General features: G+C 42.6%; 1 protein-coding gene across 1 annotated transcript in view; it reads right to left on the bottom strand.

The window, feature by feature from the left end:
* LOC146176865 (N-acetylated-alpha-linked acidic dipeptidase 2-like) overlaps window positions 1-10028 on the bottom strand; it is an 88141-nt gene extending 78113 nt beyond the window's left edge. Inside the window, exon 1 of the mRNA XM_084582990.1 lies at window positions 9875-10028. The gene's annotated coding sequence lies outside the window, so the exon portion shown is untranslated. The remainder of the gene's footprint in view (window positions 1-9874) is intronic.
* Between the last annotated feature and the right edge of the window lie 7417 nt (window positions 10029-17445).

Below are 17445 nucleotides of genomic sequence, written 5' to 3'. Positions count from 1 at the left end.
CAGACTTTATTTTAGTACATTCTGAGTGTGTTAAGATAAGACCGACAATGGGAGCCGAATGCCGCTTTCTGTTTTCTGATAAAATTCCTGACTGGAATGGGCAAGTGCCCTAACACAGAGCAGTAGTCCTTAGCTTAGCCTTGCAGAAATGTAGGGAGGAAATTTGATATAACAATATGTGGAAAAGTCGTTTTTATTCCTATTTTTGAACTTACGCACAAGGAACCCCAAATTTTGTGCGAACCTGATCTCTGTTCAGTGTCTAAGTTCAAAGCTATCTATTTGGAGCAGCGCAAACAGCAATTTAGCTCTTAGAATTTCATTTGAAAAAGCAGCTAACGTTATCGCAAAAGTTATCCTCTTTAAAGACGGAAGCCATCAAGGGAGGTGGGGCAAGATCCGATAAGAAATTTATGCTGAGGTGTTACTCTCTGTTCACTGGTATTTTATACCACCTTCAGAGATCAGTAGCTCTAGACACGTAAGGTTTTCTTTGGTTACTTGTTAGGGGGGGGGGGGGGGGGGGAGTATATTCCAAGAATGAAAAAAATGTGAGAAATAAGAAAAAAGCGTATCACCGAAAAAAATATATGAGTGATCTTAGGTACTTGACACGTAGTTATAGAGCAAAATGATGTTTTACATTATTTTTTAAACTGAAAAAAAAAGAAAAAATCCGAATGCACAATGAAGACTTCTTTTAAAGAATATCATATACTGCACAAGGCAATGATCCTGAAGTCGAAGTCGCACTGACTGGCTGTGGTTATATTCTAGTTAGCTTGACGAATGATATACATGCTTGCTTTCGCTTACTTTCCTGATTTTATTATGTTCAACTATTCAAGTGTTTCCGATTTCTCCTGCTCTCTCCTGCTGCATCAATAGCCGCAAAAACATTGACATGTCTAGCAATATTGATTTATTTTTATCTACATTTGTGATTTTATCTTTTGCTATTATTGGTTAAATTGAACATGCGTTTTTGATTGCAGGTTTATGCGAATTTGGCTTCATACATATATACGGGGTCTTGAATATTTGGGGGCTGTGATTTTAAAAATTCCTATGCAAAATCTACTACCCCATTCCAGCTGAAATAACGTTCACAATGTAGCAAAATATCGTCTACGTTATCTGATAAGTGATTCAACATCGGTACTTGCCCAAATTTTCCGAAATTGAGAAAAAACTGTTCTCGGCAGCGTGCACAATTTTCGCAGAAGAGAGTCGAAAAGCTATTTTGACATGTTGCGTCATCTGTCGGGCAGCGAGGCAAGCGCGCCAACGGCCGGGATGGAGCTTGTCTCAATGCTCGACAGATGACGTATCATGTCAAAATAGCTTTTCGACTTCTGCGAAAATTGTGCACGCCACCGAGAGCAGTTTTTTCTCGATTTCGGGAAATCTAGGCAAGTACCGATGCTGAATCACTTATCAGATAAAGTAGACTATATTTTGCTACGTTGTGAACGTTATTTCAGCTCGAATGGGGCAGTAGATTTTGCATAGGAATTTTTTAAATCCCAACCCCCAAATATTCAAGACCCTGTACATACATACATTACTTTATATACATATATACATTGTGGGCTTAGTTTGGTTTGGTTAACAGAATATAATGTCCCAAACGATTAACGCTATGAGGAGTATTGTATTGGAAGGCTGAGGAAATTTCAACCGTTCAGGATTCTGTAGTGTGCACTGACATCGCAAGGTGCACAGGCGCTTTACTTGTCGCCTCTATCGAAACGCAGGTACCACGAGAGGGATCTGATTGCCGCATCCTTGGGTTGAGCAGTCGAACGCCTTAACGTCTTAACCACTAAGCTGCCACGGCGGTGCGTATATATTTATTGTTTACGTGTTTTAGAAAGGTGACATTTTCAAACGTGACATTTTCAAACGTGAAGGATGATGATGTCTCATGAAAAGCTAGACAAAATGACCTGTAACATATTTTATACAGTGTAAATTGTTTCTTGGTGCACGTTAGCCAATTAATACTTTCTTGTCTTTCATACATAGTGCTTTATGACATTGGGGGCCGTACGTGGAAAAGCAAATCAACGTAATGATATTTGCATTTCTCTGTCTTAACCGAATTCGGAGGCTAGACGAGACGCATATATCTTAAATCTAAACACCTTCCAGTGCATTTGTGCCTCCGATTATTTGATTTTTAGGAGAACTTAAAAGCCAACCTTTAATGCCCATACACATTTTCACAGAAGCGTGACTTAGTGCAAGATTGTAAATTCGTCTAGCGCTGCGAACCTGAAACTGCGGAGCAGGCAATTTACTGCTTCCCGGCATATGGTAATGTTATCATAAAAGTTTACATTGAGTTTAGTATAGTTAAGTACGAATTTGCTGAACCGCCAAACACGTCGTCAAATATGCGGAGGGTCGTGGTGTCATGTGATTTGACGCGGCAAGGCAAGCGACAATAGTTCAAAGCATCTGTGGTGCAAGTCCTCTTGTTTATCTTGGTGCGACAAGTTCACGTGAAAGGAACACGACGATCCAGGTGAGCTCGCTGAGTATTTCGCCACAAAATCAACCTCTTGTTTAGGTTTACAGCTAGCGCACTTTTGAAGAAACTTGCTTTCCTATCAAATAACGTTTTAGTCATTCTAGCTACAAGTTGTAGCGCCGAAAGAAACTTCAGCGTTACCAGGTTCATTATTCTGGATTGTCGCAAATGCCTCACTTCTATGCACATTGCAACTTGCTGTTTCTGCACAATAAGCTAATTCTACGTTTGTTCTGTGCCTCTAGGTATTCAACTAATTTGTCATTTCAAATGTGAGAACTCAACGTTTCAAGATCTTGGATGAAGTTATCACCCGGAAATTATTTCTTTCTGTGTCATCGCTTCAAGTGCAATTACAGCATGACCGGTCGGGCCGGGCTCAGACACTTTCAGAGTCGGACTGGACCGGGCTTGGGTCTGTAGCTCCGGGCCCGGGCCGGGCTCGGGCTCAAAACTTCGACCCGTGCACACCTAATATGTGCAACAGATAGCCAGGGCTAACGGCATCGCATTCAAGCCTTCATGGCGTCAATGCCCAAGTTCTGATACTAAAAAAAGTGATCGTGTGAACTTTTGCTTGGCAAAAACTCCCAGATAGCGGTAAGGTGCTAGGTAATAACTGATGAAATTATCGTATTTTGAGGTATTAGACATGTGGGTATGGTGGAATACGCGATAGATGCATAACGGTGTATTTAACAGTGTTAAATGTCATAATAATTTGGTTCCGAACTAATCGAGAATAGAGATAAGCTCAGGTCCTGATCTGTTAGCATCCTACTCACTAGCTCTTTTTCAGATTGGGATGTAATCATCAATGACCAAACAAATCCTTGAAGCAAAATATTATGGCAGGCGGCATATGTCGATCAAGGCGAGAAGGGAAGCTAGAGCCGAGCCATCTAAAGCCCCTTGAAGTGTACGCAGCTGTTGAAGTGAGTAAGACTAGTACATTCAAGCAACTAAAACTGTAACAAAGCCAATGTTCAAATGAGGTAACTTTTTATCATTAAGGTTAAGTTTCGGTAATTTAAAGAACAGCAATTCCTTGCAAAATTTGTAGGATCCTTTAAAAAACATTAAGATACAATCGTCAAGCGAATGGCAGTTAATAATTAAATAGTACTTACTTACAAGGCATGTTGTGTTTGCGAGATAAATAAACTTTATTTGAATTACATTTACCATTTTGGAGCACATACGGTGCTGCTGTATTTTTAGAAAGTACTAACTTGGGACAGAAGATGGTTGTATTAGCTGGCTTGGGAAGCATCTATCTTCCCGATGCTGAGCTAGTAAGAAATTTCACGTTAAGCTGTAAAGAAAAGGTAATGGTGTAGAAATGGATAAATTACTGCTCAGAAATTCAATTCTGGGAAACCATGTTTTCTTTAGCGAAAGCTCTTTTTGAACACATTTTTCTCGCATATCATTAGATTGAAGCATACCAATACATCCCAATACTCCGTTTGAGAGGCCTAGAGGTATATCTATCCACTCTTAAATATTGCCAAAATATACTAGATTGTTTTCTGTTATTTTGATTAACATGACGTGGGTGCAGGAAAAACTAAACTAACTAATTTTCATACGTTTAGCTCTATCAGATGAATACAAATTAAGACATAAAATACAGTCGTGAATTTCACGTTTATTGCAATTGAAAAGGATTTTCTCCTGAGTTTACAAAATGCAGCGCTTAAATATCGGAAAATTCAAAGGATTTATGGAGGAAGCTTGCACATCAATGGCAAACACCTCACTGCACATGTCGGTTCAACTTACGACATCCAGCTTTCCAGGAGAGCTGCTGATTTTAGGTTAACTCTGGGATGTTGCAAGATACTCATTTGGTTTGGTTTCAAGATTTAGCATTGCAAAGTTGCTCCGGCTATGAGGAACGTCGTAGTAGAGAGCTCCGGCAGTTTAAGCCACCCTGTATACTTTGACGCCCACTGGCATCGCAGAATAGACGGGCGCCTTCATTTTTGCCTCCATCTAAAATAAGCCGCCGCGATACAGTCCAGAAGTTGACAACAATAGTCTAAGCATCCGGTGGTTACCAAACTTTACCTTTAAAATCTTTCGTGCATGCCCACCGCGTCGTTACGACCGCCAAAGAAAATCAAAGGCCCGTGTATGCGAGAATTACAAAGGTTAAAGCCTTATATGGGTCACGAGACAGAAAATGTGAGGCCGGTGGTTATCCGCGAGATCTCTGTACGAAAAGTTGTCGCATTCGCGGGATAGCAAGAGCAGTGTGTGTGTGTGTGTGTGTTGGGGGGGGGGGGGGGGGTTGTGATTGTGGAAAGGCATTAAGTTTATCAGGTGTAGTGTACGTCGTAACTAGAATTAATGACGTCACTAATTCATATGGCATAAAAATAAAATAAAATACAAGTATCAAAAAAACGTATATAACTGGGAAGTTGGAAAACGACAAATAAAAGAAGAAAATTGAATAAATTGTAAAACATGATGGCGAAGCCACTAGGGCCGCAACTGCAGCAGCGACGCCGAGGCCTTCGCATTTCTCCAGTGCAGATCCTGCCGTGTTCTCAGATGGTTTTTATGCAGTTGTGAAATATGGTCCAATGTTTTTTATAAACATATTGATAGAATGGCTGTAAGCGTCTGACGCATAACAAATGTTTGCTTTTTAAGTTTATCCTGTTGTCACAACGGGTAACTAAGACTGCCACAAAGAAACAATGAGGTGTGTTTTAAAAATAAGTAGCGAAACCTGCAAGCCCGGGGGAGATTGCGCGTATACAGCATGTGAAAAAATTGTTCTCCAAAACATATTCACGAATTTGTCCTACAATTATTCACTTGTGCGATGTGAATCCTCTTCCTAAAAGCGCTTCTTGGTTGAGATTGAAAGCAGCGGATGGACGTAAATACAGAGAGGTACACTGGACAACGCTGCACTAACAGCTACTGTTAGTCCAGGGTTGTCCTGGGCACCACTCTGTGAGTACGTTCTTTCGCTGGTTTTAGCTCTAAGAATATGTAGCAACTTGCCCAGCTCTCCACTCTACTGAAGCATGCATTTCTTGGTATAAATACGGTTCTTATTGTATGCCCTTTCATTCATTTTTGGTATCTGTACGAGACACACTATTATGTCACTCTAGTAACCAAGAGAAAAACCGATATAATAAGGCCAGAGTCGACATGTCGGTAAAACATACAGTTTATAAACGATGTGAAATAAACGGGAAAAAGAGCGACAGACACTCAGGCATGTTTTCACGAGCCTCTTTGTAGACAGATTTAAAACCCTGTAGATAAGAAAAGCTCTCGCTCGAGGCGTGTGTGGTCGATAAAACATTGATGCAAACGAAATACCGCTACTCTACTATACATCGTAAAACGAAGGCTGCTAGAACTTCTATCATCGGCGGCCAGCTTTTCAGGAAAGGCACATGTTGGGCCTGAGTTTCTTTTATTTATTTATTTTTTTTTTTTTTTTGCTGAGGAGATAAATACTGCCCACAAAAAAGGAGTTCTATGCCAGGTTCTTGAAATGCAGGGAAGAACAAGAGGAAAAAGTTATCATGGATCATGTTCTGGCAATTTGTGAACTGGTCGAAATATTTTTGATTCTCTAACACCCTTTAAATGGAAATTGTCTGTTTTGTTGGGATTTCGCCGGAGGTGAAGGGTGCAATTTTATTTAATTCGTGAAGAATGGTGATGCGCGGACCGCGGGCCGCTACATAGGTGGTCATATCGGCTCAAGGGTTAGCACTAAGAATGGACACAAGGGGGACACATAAGCTAAGCCTTCGAAGGTGTAACGCGACGGCGCGCTGAAGGCCCGCACAGTAGCAACATGTTATTTTACGTGAAATACTACAAGACATAAAGACCAGTTTATCCAATGTCGCACGAACGTGCCTGCGTTGCCTATAAAGGTATCATGTGCGACTCGAAATACAATTATCCTGGGAGTTTGATTCTCCCTACCCTCACTTTGAAATTAAGAAGTCTGACTTAGCAGATCCTGTTACATCGGCTAGGTCGCGAGGTTGAGTTACGTCTCATAATACCCCATGACCAATATATGTCTCGCCATGTCAGTTGCTAGCCGGCGCCTGCCACAACTGCGCCTTCGATTTTTCACTGGGTACGCCAACATAAGATTTTTTGGTGAACGGTGACTTCAGTATTATCGCGTTGAAAAGCGCGTGGAAATGCACTTCATAGCAAGTTGTATCCCGAATTCTTTATACCTTCCGGGCTCAGCAAATATTGCTTTCTGTCCATGCAGTAGACCTCATGCATCACGCCACGGTCTTTGAGACGTTTCATGAGTATTAGTTAAAGGCCGCAAGATGACGTGTCGACGTTTTTAATAGTGAGTGGGGATCGCGCTCGGATGAGTCTTGTACCGCGAGCTAGCGATTTACTGCCAATGTGCCGACTTTCACAAAAGGTGAGCAGGCCTGTATATCATTATTAAATTCCTTATGCCACCCCCCATAGTATTAATACCTGCAAAACATGGAGAACTATTGTCCTCATCTTTCAAGTCATCTTGATCTTTGGTGAAGCCGTGAGGGCTGTACCACGAAAGTGAGAAGGAGAACGCAAAGCCTCGCATCTTCCGTCAGAGAGGTTATGTGGCGTCGCTTCCTGTCAAAATGATGAAACATTTTTAATGCATTTTCTTGTCTTATTTATTTGTTACGGTGAGGCGAGTCCCGCGTACTAGCATAATCGACAAACTGGTACCAGGCGTTTTTATTCTTGTAGGAACTATCGTACAGACATCAGTGCGCAAGTGGATTGCACAGCAAGACGGGAATCATGTGTTTACATGATAATGCTGAGGTAATGGATCAATAAACGACCGAATTAACTGATCAACGTTTAAAATCAGTTTTTAGCTGTAAGGACAACACGAAAGTCCAGTATTTAAACTTTCTCAGTCAGAATTGTGGTTCGAAATGAAGAGCGCAGAAATAAACTTTACATCGAAGAACGTTACGAGCATTATATGGCGGAAAAATTAAGAATGAAGGTCGGCAAATATTTTATTAGAATAAAATATTTGCCGAAAGCAAATATTTATTTGCTTTCGGCATTCAAGCGAAAGCGACTGAATGCCGTCTATATGAAGCGTGTGAAAATATACATGGGGTGAAAAATGTAAATGTTGCCGCATTGAACAACAAGCAACGATAGTAAAAGCAGGAAGCAAGGTTCAAAGCGGATGCTTGCGATCGCCCAGAATAAAGGCAACCAGAATGACGTCGGCTGTATGCATCTCTGCGCCTGCCTGGCTTGGCCATAAACACGGTCTTCAATGGTGCAGTGAGCAGACAGCACAAATTAGTACCTCCGAAGCTTCAAATCGGCAAAGGCAGTCCACGACGGTGCCAAGCTACTAGTAAAAGGGTGGGGAGTACATACATAACAGTTGTACTTAAAACATGAAGACCACTCACAATCATTTGCTTCGTTATTGTGATTGATATATGCATATAGAAAAGTTATATTTCCGTCGGACATATTTTGCCATAACGATCTGTACAAAAATGCATGAGGTCCAAAAAATAGAAGAGGCCAAGCTAATCGCTCTTTTGTATGAAGTCATCCGTTTTTCCGCGTCGTTATTACTTTGTGTTCAACTTTATTACTTACTTTTGTAGTGAGCAATATATATCCCATGTGTTAAAAGGCTGTTTTAGAGGGGGCGTGTAGTACGATTATGCATGCCACTTAACACAGGTGAGGTATCCCAGCGTCAGCCAGAGACCATCTGACAAAGCTGTGAAAAGGAGGGTGTGGTAGCAAAGTTGATGTTTGTTTTATCGATTTGCAGGAATTCGTTCGAAAATATGTAATAAATGCCATAACTGTACATAAGCCATCCTTCGAACACGCTGCGTTTCGAAGGGACATCTCCATCAGAAAGACAAAATTTAGAGAAATATTGTAACTCTTCAGAGCACCTCGGGCAGCGAAAAATCTACGCAAAGAAGGGGAGCCAAGGGTCAGTGACTCCAGGATTAAATCAAGAAATTTTATATGTGTGTAAATTAATGTGAAATAAAAAATATAATTTTGGAGATAATTGATTAGACAGTAGAATAAAAAATAACCGCGGACAGATGGTTGGATTCAAACCCGTGACTTTCGAATTTCGTGTCCAGTGCGGTTAATCATCAGGACTTAAGCGGCTGTTTATCCTCTACTTTCCACGACGCAGGCTTGAAATAAACGTGTGTGAAGTGCTATGCAACAAAATCTTAGTGACAGAAATATTGGAAATAGAATGTTCGTTCTCCGTTCGCCACTAGCAAAATAATAGTGATCCGGGTTATATTCTTGGAACTCTGGGCAACCTTTCTTACGGGAGAGTATTTTACGGTAATCTATTTTTACGATACGCATGCGTTGATAAATAATAAATAAATGAATGTAATGGAACGTCAGTTTATTAACAATTGCATAAAGCTTTACCTATCATTGTACCCAGTATTTGAAATAAGTAGTCAAGTAATTCAATTTTACGATAACATGCCTTGTATTACGAACGTCGCTGAGGTGGGGCAGTGGTTACGGCGCTCGACTACTGTTCCCAACGATGCGGGATAGAATTCCAGCACCGGCGGCCGCTTTTCAACGGAGGCGAAAGCAAGCCGTCCGTGTGCTGTGAGATGTCAGCGCATGTTAAAGAGCCCCCAGGTAGTAAAAATGTCCGGGGACCAGCCTTGAATGACGAAGCTACATCATTGAAGTCGCGAGCCCTCTGAAGCGTTACCATTTGGACAAAAGCTGCACACGTGTAAATCACGCAAAATATAACGGCACCAGACGTGTCCCAGTTCGGGATTCACTGCATTTAGTCTGCACGTGCCTAGAGGAGCTAGAGCTTTCATGGTGAAATTTTTTGACGCAAGTACAGGACAGCGCAATTGCTTTTTTTTTTTTCGACGAACCAAAACATCTGTCGGAGTGCTCGGTTAAGTTCGTTTACCACCCCTTATGCGAGATTTATTTTTTTGTCAAATTATGTTGTTTGTTAAGCATCTGCAATGAAGTCCTCCTAATATTACAACCTTTTACCGCATCTCAAAGAACCTTACTTTGTACATGGCAGCATTATTTTAAGACACCTAGGACATGAAAATGATTAAAAAAAAGCAAAACTAGCTGTCGCGTCTACTAGGTTTTGCTATGACTAGCTATGCGCGACCTGGTGCTGCGCTGTTGTTCTTCTATAAACTCCAAAGGCTTTTTACTTCGTTGCAATACGAGAAGGGTGAAGAGGAGGGTTAGCAGATGTGCACAAATAACAAACAACACACCAATAAACATTCATACCTGGCAAACAAGGCGTGTGACTTCTTCAAAGGGGCGTGGAAGAGAGATGCCAAGAGGAGAAAGAGCAGAGGCACCAACAGACGAATATGAAGTGGTGCTTGAAACGAGGCACGCGCTTCACTTCAGTCCAGACTGTGGCTTCACGGAAAAGAGCACAGACAGTGGCGAGCGGTTTAACAGGTCAGGGATAAACTCTTAAGCGGATGGCCCGAAAAAAAAAATGGGAGAGAAAGAATGCGAAGAAGCAAAACACAGGGCGTGGGAGGCACGGGGAGCCAAACAGTAACCGGCGGCGAGCGCGATCCACACCCAGGGTTCGAAAGCTCGGCCCGCGCATGGGGCTCGGAGAAGGGTGGTGGTGTTTTAGGCCGAGGGTGCGCAGCGGCTGCAGCGGTCCCAGAATAGCAGTCCATCCGTTTCGAACTGCTTCCCCGGAACGCCTTCGGCGCGTGTTAAAAGAAAAGAAATGACTTCCCTCGGCATACCCGCGTACACCCCGGGTGCGAAGAACAGACTCTCGGCGCCAGGGTATCTTCTTTTGTTTGGCTCAGGCTAACTGGAGCCTTTCCGGCGGAGACCTTGGCCAGCCAGGGAGAGATTTACAAACCCGAACTCTTTCAATGAGTGGTGGTGTGGGACTTTGCCAAATGTTTACGCAGAGGGGAAAGCTGACGAGGCGAGCATCAAAGCAGGCGCGCGTAAAGAGGGAGCGTGAACTGATGTGTGTTTGATTACACGGCGCGCCTGCAAGGTGTTTGAGCTTTCCTCGAATGTTTCGAAATGATTGGAAAGAAGTAGCCTTGGGACTGTCCGTTTCCTCTTCCTCTTTCAGGAATAGTGGTCTTAAGGACTTTCTTCCTTTGTGTATGGTTTCATATCCCAAATTAAAAGCATAGGATGTCATATCTAAAAACTCCAGTATTCTCCTCATTGAGAATATAAATGCCATTTTAGTAGGCTTGAATCATAAAAAGGAGCATGCTGACTTTGCATTGGTCAAATGATATCTCTGGACAAGTGGCGTCGTAGCAGATGAGAATGGGCCTACTTTTCACATTTAAACAGGGAGTTAAGCTGTGATGATTATCATTGTGAACAAGGGTAAACAATGGCGCAGTTCTCTTATGGCGAGAATTGCTAATTTACAAGTAGGGGAAAAATGAAAATAAATAAAAATAAAGGTCCAATACCAAAGAAAACTAAAATAACCTGTTGGTGATTTGTTTTAGGAAAAAGGTGCGCTATTCCTGAGTTACTAAGGTTTATGAATTCTCTAAATGGCTTCTGAAAGTATTTCCAGCATTAAACGCTCTTCATGGAATGAAATGAGGAAGCATTATTCGCGGTTTTGGTTCTCTGAAGAACTGACGTTTTTAAAGAGGACAGAGAGACGAAGAGACGTGCTTGCTAGACGTGCTTGCTAGTGTTTGCTAGAATGTCTCTTAGCATTTCACTTCCCTTTTAATTTTCCTCCGTGTTCTTTTCTTGAGGTTTCTTTACGTCATCCTAGATTTCGCTCTTTCTGTCTCTCTTATTATCTGCTGGGATTTGTTCTTCCTTTTCACTACTTTCATTTTCCATTTTGTTTTGCATAGATCTCGTTTGCTTTGTTTTTTTCCGTTTCTTCCCTCATTTAATCTCCCTTTAATTTTTATTCAATTATCCGGAACAGATATCTCATTAAGTAAACATTTCTACACTTTTCAGTTTCGTAATAACGTTGGCCTGTGCACCACCTACTTGCTTCCACGGCACAGTGCGCGTGTTGTGCGTCGCTGAACTGGCTCAGCATGCGCACCTAAAGTTCTTGGGTATTGCTTCCCTTCACAATTAGCTCAGCAAATATTTCAACGGCACTGTCGTTTCAGGTCTCAAACTACCGAATAAACCACAGTTTAACTCCCAATTACCTTGTGCTGCACACTAAACCAACTGCACAAAAAGGCCCGTCACCGTGGCTGAGTGGTTAAAATGCCGGGCTGCTGACCAGGAATACACGGGTTCGAGCCTACAGTGGCGACCACGTTTCAATAGAGGCTAAACGCATATGCGTCCGTGTGCAAATTGAAGATCCACAGGCGGTCGAAATTAGAGCGAAGCCCTCCACTACGACATCCCTTTCTCTATGTCTTCTTTTAATGCCCCCTTCCACTCTTCTCTTACAAAGCCGCGCAAGTGTCCATGGATATGTGTGAGAAATTGCGCATTTCTTTTCTTGCAAATTATTTTACATCCTTTTTGCTTGCATGTAGGAAACAAAGATAGGCAAACGTCTCGTGTTGTAAGCTCCATGCGTGGTCATGAAATTCTCAAAGTATCCGCATCGGTTGTACATACGATTCAACGTGCTATAGTATCATGAAATGATAATTTGGATGAGGTGTTTCTGGTTAAAACATCCACCAACGCTTCTTCACTATATACACTGAAGTAACAGTTAACGTCTTTGCTGCTGTATTTAGTGACATGTTACAGTGGCCAAAGTTTTCATAGTTTGAGGCGGAAGTTTTATCTGATTAAGGTCCTCTTTGCCTTTCTTTCGAAGGTTTCTGGTGGTTCTAGAATATTTATTGAGAACAGTCTCAATTCTTAATATGACACTGATATCAGCAAGAGAAAGTCGCTGCAAGCGCATGAGGTCACTGAGATGTGAAGGTGGCGAATACCAGAAGAAGTCAGTGCGCATTGAATTGATTTATGCGGTATTTAATAAAACAGTCGTGGAGTTTTTTGTCGCCGGGAATGTGGTGAAACGGAGTGCGGCATGCCATGTGTGATGAAAGAGTTACGAAAGAGTAACCGCAGGGCCCTAAATATCGAGCCTTGTTGCTGGAAGCTTCAAATGCAAACGAACGCTGTTTGTGTGTGGTTACACATTCATTAGTGCCGCTTATGGAATTCGTGGTTTTATCACAAGAAAACAAAATTGCCGGAAATCAACTGAAATAGTAGAAGCCCTTTCTAATGAATTGAAATAACTCATCATCATCATCATCATCATCAACCGGAATATACCCAATGCAGGACGAAGGCCTCTCCCATGTTCCTCCAATTAACCCAGTCCTGTGCTAGCTGTATCAACTTCACCCCTGCGAACGTCTTGGCCTGCTCTCTCCACCTAACTTTCTGCCGCCACCTGCTACGCTTTCCCTCCCTAGGAATCCAGTTTGTTACCCTAAGCGACCATCGGTTATACTCTCTACGCACTACATGTCCTGCCCATGCCCATTTCTTCTCCTTGATTTCCACTAGAATGTCATTAACTCGAGTTATATCTCTAACCCACTCTGTACGCTTCCTATCTTTTAACGTTGCACCTACCATTTTTCGCTCCATAGTCCTCTGCGTTGCCCTCAACTTAAGTAGAACCCTTTTCGTTAGCCTTCACGTTTCAGCCCCACAGGCAGTACATGCAAAATGCAACTGTTGTATACCTTCCTCTTGAGTGGTACCGGTAAGCTGCTAGTCATAATCTGCGAGTGCTTGCCAAATGCGCTCCATCCCAATCTTATTCTCATCGTTATTTCACTTTCATGTCCCGGATCTGCGGTTACTACCTGTCCCAAGTATTGGGTTAGCTATGAGAGCATAGCTGTATTCCAGGACGAAGTGAACATGTTTAAGGAACGTTCCCGACAAAAAATCCTTCTTCTAGCCAGCCGAGTTTGCTGTCTCAATGCTGGTGCTACTCTGCTCGAACACGTGAGTTGTAGGCATGTTTATCTAACTGAGCATTATCGAATGTAAATAGAGAACCTCACATTGACAGAGACAATGAATCACACCTTAACAGTTCGAGTGGGACTCCGAAGGCAGTGTTAATTCTGTTTAAGCTGCGTACTGCTCGCAGATATAAATCCAAAAGGTCGACACAATATAAAGTGCACGTTGATAGCAGCGTTCTGCCTAGGACCGGCGCTACGAGCTGACAATAGCCCGCGTATGACTACGGCCGGTCTCGAGGGAAAGAGCGCGCGCTCTCCCTCGAGATTGGCCGTGGCTGGAGAAACAAAGGTGATGCAGACGGCGACATTTTGTAAGTCAAAGTGCTCGTTGTCAGTACTTTACAGCCAAGAAAGAAGTGCTCTCGCAACTTTACTTTCAATCTATAGAAGGCAGCTGAGGTATTCCCGAAAATGAATGCATTTGTAGTGCGAAGTGTTTGTTCAAGAGGGGAAGAGTGCTTTTTCTTATATTTATAGTATTAAGAATATCTTTACTGGGCAAATAACAGAACAAAGCACTCACAAATGAATTTTCTGATGCACATAAATGTATCATTTTTAAGCGGCGTTTGGTGCTTCCTGTTGTAGGTTTTCTAATCTTGACTTGGCAACACTGACTTAACGACTTTGAGCTATGTATTATTTATGTATTATACGCCGATTGGCTTCACTAGCTTCTTCTCACATTTCTTATACACTTTTATTATTCGAGGTTGAAAATGCCACTCAAAAAATAGTCCTCGCACAAATAATTTACCGAGACTAACAGGCAACGCGTAACGGTAAATCCACAGAGATAACTTTCCTTAGAAACAGTAATGTTATGCTTCCTGCGTCGTTTTGTGCATTATAATATTATGTCCGCGTAAAGTGGCTTTATTATGCAATATCGCCGTTTTTCTTCAAATACTTCGCATAATCGTTTTGCATTAATTTACGGTAGCACTATTTATTATATTGAATAAATAACCTACAATATAACAGCATTCATTAGTTTCCTCAAGTGGAGAAATGCTATGCGAAAACGATTCCAGAAATTCTTCATTTCGTGACTATCGAATTCAAAGCGATTCACGCAGCAATTGCAGGCTGACGATACTAACGGCAGGAGGCACGACTACCATCATAAAGAGGTTGAGGGGAATGAAGGAAGTTAGAAGAAAAAAATAAATTATGTGCAGAGCAGGACATGCTGGCTGAGACGGGGGGGGGGGGGGACGCAGCCGTGCAAGCGGATAGGCTTATCGACAGGTAAGACGCCCTCCACTCAAACTTCCTGCCTAAGCCTATAGATCTGAATCCTTCTAAAAAATCCCCACCGAAGGCCTCCCTGGTGGAACAATGATGCCATACATTGTTACAAAAGATGGCTTAAAGAATCTGAAGTAACACCATTGCATAGAAAAGTACTCACTTGACCACCAGATATGTTTTTGAAAAAGTAATAGTAAACTCTCCTTAAACAAGTGACGTCTCTTCAGACATAAGGCTCTCAAACCAAACAGAGGTACCCAATGAAAGGAACCCTGCAGGCATTGCAGACATACAGGTGGAACGCACGAAATATCACTGCACATATTTTTTACGAGGAAGAAAAAAGATTAGAGAGTCTTTTAGATGTCTCAAGAGGAGAATGACGAAAGCCTACCCTTCCTCTTCTATCATTTGCCTCTCATTGTTTGCTTTTATTGGCGTTTGTAGCAGTGTTACGTATAATTGTTATATGTTTACAGGAAAGGAAAGGAGCAGTATCTGTCACACTTTCTCCAAGTATGCGTTTGGACGGTACACCCTCGCTACTGTCGCGTGGTGTTCCTTGGCGCGCTTTCAAGTGTGGGTTTGTTGCGACTGAAAAAAGAAGAAAAAGAAAATGTACGGGCCTGCTACTGGCTCTGCAGCTGAGCCACCTCCGCTGCCTCGTGCGGATAGAAGAAAAAATCGAGAAGAAAAAGAAGAGGGAGAGAAAGACGCGCGTCGCAACAGCCATCGTCCACTACCGAAACGGTGGCGGGTGCAATGACGGCCTACAACAGATAAACAGATAAAAATGCGGTGGCAAGCTAGCCCCCCGCCAGCGGCAGTGACCTACCAATCCCAACCACGTAGGAGCAACCACCCACCTTGCCTTTCCAAGTGTGGGATTGCAGATGGCAGGAATGCTAGACAAGATAAGACTTACGGTTGGTTGCTTTGAACTTGGCGGCTGATGACGTCACTTCTTTGTCGACCAACCAGGTGCGCCGTTCGCGCGGACAGCTTTTGTCGACGACAGTATGATCTATTAAAGGCTTTCGCCTTAAACTCGGCATATTTCATATGACGAAATGTCCGCCCTAGAGCATCATATAGTTGCAACGCCGCACCACAGCTTATGATGAATATGCCATCCATTACGGCATATAACAGGGGGAACGGCCGGCCTGCATCGAGTAGTTAAAAGTGGTGAGCTGACGTAGCGCCTGTCTGCAGTATGGTAAAAACGAGAATAGTTAAGGTAAGAACAAAGAAGAAGCTACACGCCATCCATCCTAATTCGTTAATTACCCAAACAGTGACCGAGAGCTATCTTATCCGTGAAAATGAAATATTCATTTATTCATTGTTACATTTTAATTGTATGTCAGATCAGCTGTGATAACATTATTACATGCCCTGCTTGTTGAAATAGTTCTCATTGTTGAAGTTTCTTTGTGTGTCTCGATCTTGCGTTGGTCTGTGCATGCTGTTGGCGCACAATTCAGATGTAAACGAAACAAGAAACGAGCCACAGTAGGCCTTCAAGCTACTTATTGAAACTTTCTCTGCTGCGCTCCTTCTAAAGGTATACGCTATGTAAAGAAGAGATGATATTAAATTTTATCCTTCATTTCACCATTATGTACAGTGCGAAAAACGAAAACAGGGGAAGCAATACGCAGACAAACAAGCGCTGACTGTCAACAGAACTTTTATTATGATATACTCGTGCTTATAAAGGCTTCAAACCCAGCACGCGCAGGCGCACAAAGCATGAAACACATAAAAGAACAAAACGAAAAAAACAGCAAACTAAACTACACGTGCGCATTAGCCTTATTGCACTGCAGCAGTACTCTCAAGATAGCCCAGTTCTACCTGGTGTAACGCCACCAAAGGTTTCGCAACGCATAGGGTGCGCGATGTGGCGATCAGATACGCCTCTGCTATTTCTTGGTACAACTGATTACTGTGCCTGAAGACAACGTCAGCACGCACCAGATCAGGAACACATGCGCTATCATTTTCTTTGCTGCATCCACGACAATGTAGAACGAGATTTGATGAAGCGGCAGATGTCCCAGTGACCTCTCGTGCTCTCTCAGGCGGACGTTGAGGCACCTTCCAGTCTGCACATAATAAATTTTCCCACACGATCTTCAGGAACAGGTCTTCAGGCACAGGAATCAGTTGTGCCGGTAAATAGCAGAGGCGCATATGATCGCCACATCGCGCACCCAGTGCGTTGCGAAACCTTCGCTGGCGTTACACCAGGTAGAACTGGACTATCTTGAGAGCACTGCTGCAGTGCAATGAGGCTAATGCGCACGCGTGGTTTAGTTTGCTGTTTTGTTGGTTTTGTTTTTTAATTTATTTCATGCTTTGTGCGCCTGCGCGTGCTGGGTTTGAAGCCTTTATAAGCACGAGTATTTAATAATAAAATTTCAGTTGATAGTCAGCGCTTGTTTGTTGGTGTGTTTCTTCCCCTGTCTTCGTTTTTTTGCGCTGTACATAATGTTGAACGTTCACCAACTCGCCCAGTTTACGGTCCTGCTGAAGTTTATTTCATTTCACCATGGACTCAAACCTACACGCCAATACTGATTTTGC

The sequence above is a fragment of the Amblyomma maculatum genome, chromosome 10, assembly GCF_055883805.1.
Source record: "Amblyomma maculatum isolate TAMU_Amacu chromosome 10, ASM5588380v1, whole genome shotgun sequence".
Lineage (NCBI taxonomy): Eukaryota > Metazoa > Arthropoda > Arachnida > Ixodida > Ixodidae > Amblyomma > Amblyomma maculatum.
Note: the sequence above shows the minus strand (reverse complement) of the source record. Positions and strands in the feature narration are given on the sequence as shown.